At 34.6% G+C, this 8,170-nt stretch overlaps 1 long non-coding RNA gene across 1 annotated transcript in view; it reads left to right on the top strand.

Annotated features, from left to right (window-relative positions):
* The first annotated feature begins 2,161 nt into the window (after positions 1-2,161).
* LOC106869161 (uncharacterized) overlaps positions 2,162-8,170 on the top strand; it is a 41,244-nt gene continuing 35,235 nt past the window's right edge. The window contains exon 1 of the long non-coding RNA XR_001409378.2: positions 2,162-3,450. This is a non-coding gene — a long non-coding RNA (uncharacterized LOC106869161). The remainder of the gene's footprint in view (positions 3,451-8,170) is intronic.

Here is an 8,170-nt window from a genome sequence, read left to right as displayed (position 1 = left end):
TATATACACCCATATATATATATATATACACCAATATATATATATATATACATATATATATGCACACACATATATATATACACACATACATATATATATATATATATATATACACACACGCATACATATATATATGTATGTGTGTATATGTATATATGTGTGTATATATATATGTATGTGTGTATATATATATGTGTATATATATACACATATATACACACACACACACACACACACACACACACACACACATATGTTTATACATACACACACACATACATATATGTATATATATATATACACATACATATATATATTTACACACATGCATACATATATATACACACACATATATATATATACATATGAGGATTCCAGTTGATCCGATCAATGAAACAGCCTGCTCATGAAATTAACGTGTAAGTGGCTGAGCACTCCACAGACATGCGTGCCCTTAACGTAGTTCTCGGGGATATTCAGTGTGACAAGGCTGGCCCTTTGAAATACAGGTACGACAGAAACAGGAAGAAAGAGTGAGAGAAAGTTGTGGTGAAAGAATGCAGGAGGGTTCGCCACCATCCCCTGCTGGAGCCTCGTGGAGCTATAGGTGTTTTCTGTCAATAAACAGTCACAACGCCCACTCTGGGAATCGAAACCGCGATCCTATGACTGCGAGTCCGCTGCCCTAACCACTGGGCCATTGCGCTTCGACATCGTAAGCGATGGAGTGCCAACAACAGCAACATATATACATACATATATATATTTACACACATGCATATATATATACACACACACATATATATATGCCCATATATATATATACACACACATATATATATGCCCATATATATATATACACACACACACATATACACACACATATATATATATATACACACATATATACATACATATATACATACATATATATACATACATATATAAATACATACATATATATATATATACATACATATATACATATATATATATACACATAGATATATGCATACATATATATACACATATATGCATACATATATATACACATACATGCGTACATATATATACACATGCATACATACATATACACACATACACACATATACACATGCATACATACATACATACACACACACACACTCATATATATATATATATATATATATATATATATATATATTTGTACATATACATATATTCTGTTATACGTTTCAGCCCGAGGCTGTGGCCATGCTAAGGCATCACTAGTGTAATCACCTTTTCAGTGGCCACTCTTACGTGTTTGCCAAGTGGCGAAGGAAGGAGTTTGACACTAATACTCTCTTTTGAGTCTCTTGCCTTGATATTGGTTCATCTGAGACCTTAGATTGCAGGAGGTCAAGTTATTTCTTGAAAACGTCTACACCCACTCCATTAAGATCCCTCAGATGTTTTGGCAAGGTGTTAAATAGGTGTGGGGCCTTGAATCGCAAGTTATTGCAGTGCATGGTCCTCACCCTAGATGGAACAGCAGTGATGTCCATATAGGTCTGATATAGTTCTTAATTCCAATGTTTGGTGCCAACCCCTCCAGTATCTTCCAAACATATATCACTGCATACTCACCCATCTTCACTCCAGAGAGTAGAGTCATAGCTCTTTCAATCTCTCCCAGTAGCTCAGCCGTTCCATTGATGCAGTCTTCCATGCATAACATTGCTGAAGTGCTTCAAGTTCCACTATTAATTAATCTGACACTGAAGAGAGTAGTAGTCCCAATGGCTGAGGACAAATGTCCTCCATAGGATTGGCATAGTTACCTGGTCACTAGTTCATCTACCTGGCCATTTGCTTGCTCACTGCCATGCACACTGCCATGCACACTGCCCCTGTTTTGGTGATATGCATGTGAAACGAGGCATCGTTGCTCATATCAATCCTGAGACCAGACTCTGTATGTGATTCTGGGATTGCCGCTCCTTTTGGACCAAAGTATTGTTGTTGCGACTTCTGAGCACCAATTAGCTGGTTGCAGAGGGCTTAGAATTTGCCTGCACTAAATTGCATGTTGGTTTCCTCAGCCCATTTATATATGACACTTAGGTCTTTCTGTAGAAGATTAGCATATACAAGCGCGCACACACACACACACACACACACACACACAACACACATATTATGAAAAAAGAGGCAGTCAGAATTTCCGATAATTCTTTATTAGCACTTTCATCCATTCGTGAGGATTTTTCAAAATTTTATAGAAAGTTTCTTGGTTTTTATACAAATAGAGAAGAGAAAAGAGAAAGGAAGGGAGTACTTGAATACTCACATTTGGCCCTCTCCAAACATGTCATTCTGTATGAAATCAATCAACATTGGAGTGAATGTATGTTTCCATTTTAAAATGGGCTATGGACCTTTTGGGTTTATTTCATACTTTATAATTGTGACTGCTCTTACTTAAGGATCATTTTCTCAATCCTCAACTTAAACTGAAAACACCTTCATGGCATAAAAAATATACATACATACAGATGTGCAACAGTGTATACATTTGTGAGTGTGTGCATGTGTATATGTATGTGTGGATATATGCATATATGCATGTGCCTGTTTATATGTATGTATGTGTGCGTATGATCATATGTATGTGTGCATGTATGTATATATACAAATATATATGGATATATAGGCATATTGCTTTACATGTAGGTGTGTATGCATGTGTGTAACATGTGAGCATATGTATATATTTACAAACATATTAATATGTATATAAGAGGAGAGAGAGAAGGAAGGAAAAAAAGAAAGGTGCCTGGGGTGTATTGTGTGTGTGTATGTTTAAAGTTTATGTATATGAATGTTTGCAAATGTAAATATGTATATAATAAGAGAGGCATGCTTTCAAGACCAATAACTAAATAAAAATTGACATCTTAAATTGTAATTAAACGTCAACAGACTGACCACATAGATATAATAGAATTGAAAAGAAGCCCTTTTTGCTTCATCACTTTCATTTTACTTCTCTTTTCTTTGTCTTTCCCTTTTGTGCTCCTTCCTGTCTTTTCTTCTTCCTTTCTGTAAAAAACAAAATTGACATCTTGAAATATTATTAGTCACCTGTTCACAGACAATCCCCTAAAATATATATTCTCCCTCTCTCTCTCCTCCTCTATTCCTTCCTCTTTTCTCTTTCACCTCTTCTCTTCATTTGTATAAAAACCAAGAAACTTTCTATAAAATTTACTTTGAAAATTCGTCATGAATGGTTGAAAGCACTTATAAAGAATTATCCAAAATTCTGACAGTCTCCTTGTTCTTAATATGCAATATCTGTTCATCTCTTCAAACACTCCATACATATTTATTTCAATGTCCAAAATGTCAGAATAAATGGATCAGAATCAAACTCGTAACTGAGAGATACCAGAAACATGGAAGAACTTCTCACAGAAATATCTAGTAAGTTGAATTTACTTATCTCAAAACTTGATACAATTTTCACCACAACAGATAAAACTGTGAATGATATTCATGCACAAGGTACTCTCCTTAAAAATACTCTAACAACAAGATCCAACAACACAGACTACCTATGAACCACCTCTACATGAAAAAAAAATTTACAAGAAGGAAACAAAAGTTGATATACAAAAGCAAAATCTTTTGAAACCACAACTTTGGAACAAGCTTCTAAATCAACGTAAACATGTATATTGAAAAAGTATTTGTTGTAGCAACATAGCCAATACCTACCAAAATTAGCGTAACAAAGAAAACCTAATCCTCCCCAGAATATCCCTTATTAAAAAAATAATAGGTGTAAAACTGGAAGAAACAACATTACATGCAAACTTAGCGTTATGCTGTCTGGAAGCAGACACAAATATCTCTTCTCCAATCACAAAATTTGCGACATGAAGAAAAATTCAAAACAAGTGATGCAGTCATGTTCACTGATATCTCTGAATAAAGTGACAGTCAAAGTCAAGAAAAACTATAGCAAGTAAGGAAAAAAGACACCAAGCAAGAAGAAGAAAATTCCATTAAAATGTGGGAAAAGCAAGAGTGGTTCACTAACCACAAAAAAAATCTCTGGAGAAAAATCTTTTGTGAAAACAAAACCACAGCAACAAAAAATACAAGAAAATGAAAAACAAACATAGACACCGACCCCAGAGGAACCAGACAAAGATATTGGACCGCTAGTTGTCCAAAAACGTATGCGGAGATGCCTCTGGTTCATCCCAAGAGCAGATTAGAAACCCATAAACAAATACACAGAATATAGAAGACAACCATGAACTCATACTACCAAATACCCTAGATGGATGAATACATAGGGAGAAAGACAAGTAAAATATAGACACCATAGAAACCACAGTATAAATAATCATCACGGAAAGTTAAAAATCCACGATTCATGACCAACAGTCCCAAGCATCCTGAATAGCCTAATAAATATAGAAGATGGGAAGAAGAGAAACCTTATAAACAATGAAATACATACAGAGAATATGAACCATTCTCTCACAAGGAAACCAGAACCCCATAAACATAAAATGGAGACACAATAACATAACTCCTTTTTTGGGAGAAAATACCACAATTGCACTCCGGACCCTACGTAACAATATTTTAATGAGCCCACAAACCCTAAAATCATAAATTTATCAAATAGAAACCTCAACAAAAACTAGATGAATCTCCTATTGAAAGGTTTCAGATTTATTGCGACACCCACCCCTAATCTCATAGAGATTAGCAGATATTGAGCATCTGAACTGTCACTTCTGTCTTATAGAATTTTTCAGCAATAAGAATATAAATGATGAATCAATTGTTAGAAACAAATCATACTTCACCCCTTCCAAGAGTAATGACAAACATTTAGACACGTATGTAGACACAATTTCTAAATTCCCTTTCAGTATCAATAAATGCAAACAGAACCTTTGTAAAGAAGAAAAGGAAGCATTACAAACACTGAAGGATGACAATTTAATCATCCTAAAGGAAATCAATAAGGATGGGGCAATAGTGATTATGGACAAAGACTACTATAAAGGTAAAATATTGGAAATTATAACAGACCAAACCTACTATAAGGAAGAACCAAGACACCTGGAAACAGTGTTAGTGAATAAAATCAGAACATTAATTAACAAATATCAAGATTTTTTCAGACAAGGAAAAAAACTACCTATGCAACTCTATAATTAATGAGAGCAATTTCTACAGATTACCCAAGATTACAAAAGCTCAGAAATACAGAGAGCCATAAATGAACAAAGGAACCAGTACATAAAAATACTGAGACCTATTGACCTCAAATCAAGGCCAATAATTGCTGGGCCTCAAGCCCCAACTCAACAACTGAATGACAGAAAGAACAATCATTCATCAGTTGTCGGCTGTCCATCTGCTTCTCATTTCCAGCATTGAGCAACAACATGAGTCTTCGAAGGGTAGTTGCTCCTGCAAACCGAATTAAAATTTGCAATTTGCAGAGAGTCAAAGTTGGTAACAAAGATAGGTGAGGGGAGACATACAAGGGAACAAAATGAATCCAAACATAGAGGGTCATTAGACCAGAGGATGGTAAAATAGTGAGCACTAGAGAAATATTCCCTTTGACATGAGGAAAGATTGTAGAGAGAGACAAATGAAATACTTGCAGTCTCTATAACAACTGAGAAGGAAAAGAAAGAATGACGATGGTCACGTGTGTGGGCAATGAGAGAGAGAGTGTAAAGGTGAAAGAGGGAGAGAGAGACAGATAGAAAGAAAATGGTGAAGGTGAGATAAGTGGAATTAGAGAAAGGATGAGAGAGAAAGCAATAGGGGAGAGAACAGTAAAGGGTAGAGTCACATCAAAAATATTAAGATAAACTTACTTGGAAATGGATGTGTGGCATTGAATCAAATAATAGTATAAATAATATATATATATGTATATGTACACACACATGCAGATATGGGTACAGGACGTCACAAACTGTAAACAGCATGAAATAGGAAAACAAAAGAGTTGAATACATAAACGAGTGTAACAAATGGGAAACAGGAGAAGTAACATAAAGAACGACCCTTCATCAGTTGTCGGCTGTCCATCTACTCCTCATTACAAGCATTGAACAACAATATGAGTCTTCGAAGGGCAGTTGCTTCCGCAAACCAAAATAAAATTTACGATTTGCAGAGGGTCAAAGCTGGTAACAAAAGCAGAACAGTGGAGACATACAAGGAATACAAACAAAAACAAACATAAGGTTTCGTTAGACCAAAGAAAGTTAAAAAACCGAATGCTGGAGAAATATTCTCTTTGAGAAGAAGAAAGATAGAATGGAGTGACAGATGGGATACATGCAGTCTCTACTACATGTATATGTATATATCTATATATATAGGTATATATATGTATGTATATATATATATATATATATATATATATATATATATATATATATATATGTAACAATTTAGCTAGGTGTAAAATTCACCTAAAGGATATTAGATCCCCAAAGAATTTACTGAATTATATTATCTATGTCAATAACAATGTTATTCCAATAGGTAAACAAAAAATAAACATACAGTTTATTAGTATATAAATATAAATAAAAAATGGAAAACAAAACAATAAATTGAACAATTATAAATTCAGTTCAATTTAAAAATTTTTATTCAAACAAATCACACATCTCATAAACTACAACTGTTTCTGTTTCATTAATAATACGAATTTTTTCAAGAAGAATCAAATTAATTTAAATATGTTATGATGCTTCATCAGATAGACATATCTGCTTTCATACTGGACAAAAAATATGAATTGAAAATATTTATAACTGCTCAGGCTTTAAGAAAACGCTTTTAAAGAGCAAGCTTAATCATAAATATGTAAATAATCTAACTGAAATTACGTAAATTCCTAAATTTAAGTCTATAAATATTCATTTCTATAACCGATTTTATTGTACAATACACATGTTCATATATACATATTTACATATATATACACACGCACATTAACCTATCGTTTATGTATACATACATACACACACACACGTATATTCACAAACATTATTTTATATATTAATTCATATCTAAATATTATGAATCTGACTATTAGAATGCAGTGGCGATAACTATTTTTCCATTTATAGAAACAAAATGAAGAAAACCAACTTCATACGGTCAATGCAAAAACCATTTAAATATATACATACAACAAAAGCAACCCAATAGAATACAAACGAAATGTCCCACATAATAACAACAAGCCAAAACAATAAATTAAATAAGATAAATATGCTATATCTATATGTATACTGCATTATTCATTTACTCACAAACATATACTTATTGACACTTAGAAACAAAACGAAACCAACTCTATATGGACAAAGAAATATAAATGCTATACATACATCAAAACCAAAATAATACGAATATAAAACTATTGTTTTAGTTTCCATCTGCCATTCAAGCTTATGTATATATTTTAATGCACACATACACACATTTATACATAAATGCATCAATGCACATATATCATCATCCTCATCATTGTTTAACGTCCACTTTCCATGCTGGCATGGGTTGGACAGTTTGACTGGGGACTGGTTAGCCAGATGGCTGCACCAGGTTCCAATCTGATCTGGCAGAGTTTCTACAACTGGATGCCTTTCTTCACACCAACCACTCCGAGAGTGTAGTGGGTGCTTTTATGTGTCACCGGCACAAAGGCTAGTCAGGTGGTACTGGCAACGGCCATGCTCAAATGGTGTTTTTCTGTGTCACTCGCACAGGAGCCAGTCCAGTACTGGCAACGCCCTCGCTCGAATGTTGTTTTCCACGTACCATTGGCACAAGTGCCACTAAGGCGATGCTGGTAACGATCACGCTCAAATGGTGCTTTTTATGTGCCACCAGCATGGGGGCCCATCAGTGACCCTGGCGACGATCACTAGCACGGATGCCAGTCAAGCGGTGCTGCCATCGAATTTGATTTTGATTTCACTTGCCCCAATAGGTCTTCACAAGCAGATTTTAGTGTCCAATGAAAGAAAGGTACGCCTAAGTGGCTGGTTGGTTACACCACTGGCATAGGCCATAGGTTATGGTCTCACTTGGCTTGCTGGGTCTTCTCAAGCACAGCATATTTCTAAAGGTCTCG

This window comes from Octopus bimaculoides, chromosome 5 (genome assembly GCF_001194135.2).
Source record: "Octopus bimaculoides isolate UCB-OBI-ISO-001 chromosome 5, ASM119413v2, whole genome shotgun sequence".
Classification (NCBI taxonomy): Eukaryota; Metazoa; Mollusca; class Cephalopoda; order Octopoda; family Octopodidae; genus Octopus; species Octopus bimaculoides.
The sequence above is the reverse complement of the archived record's forward strand: the minus strand, read 5'-3'. Positions and strand labels throughout refer to the sequence as shown.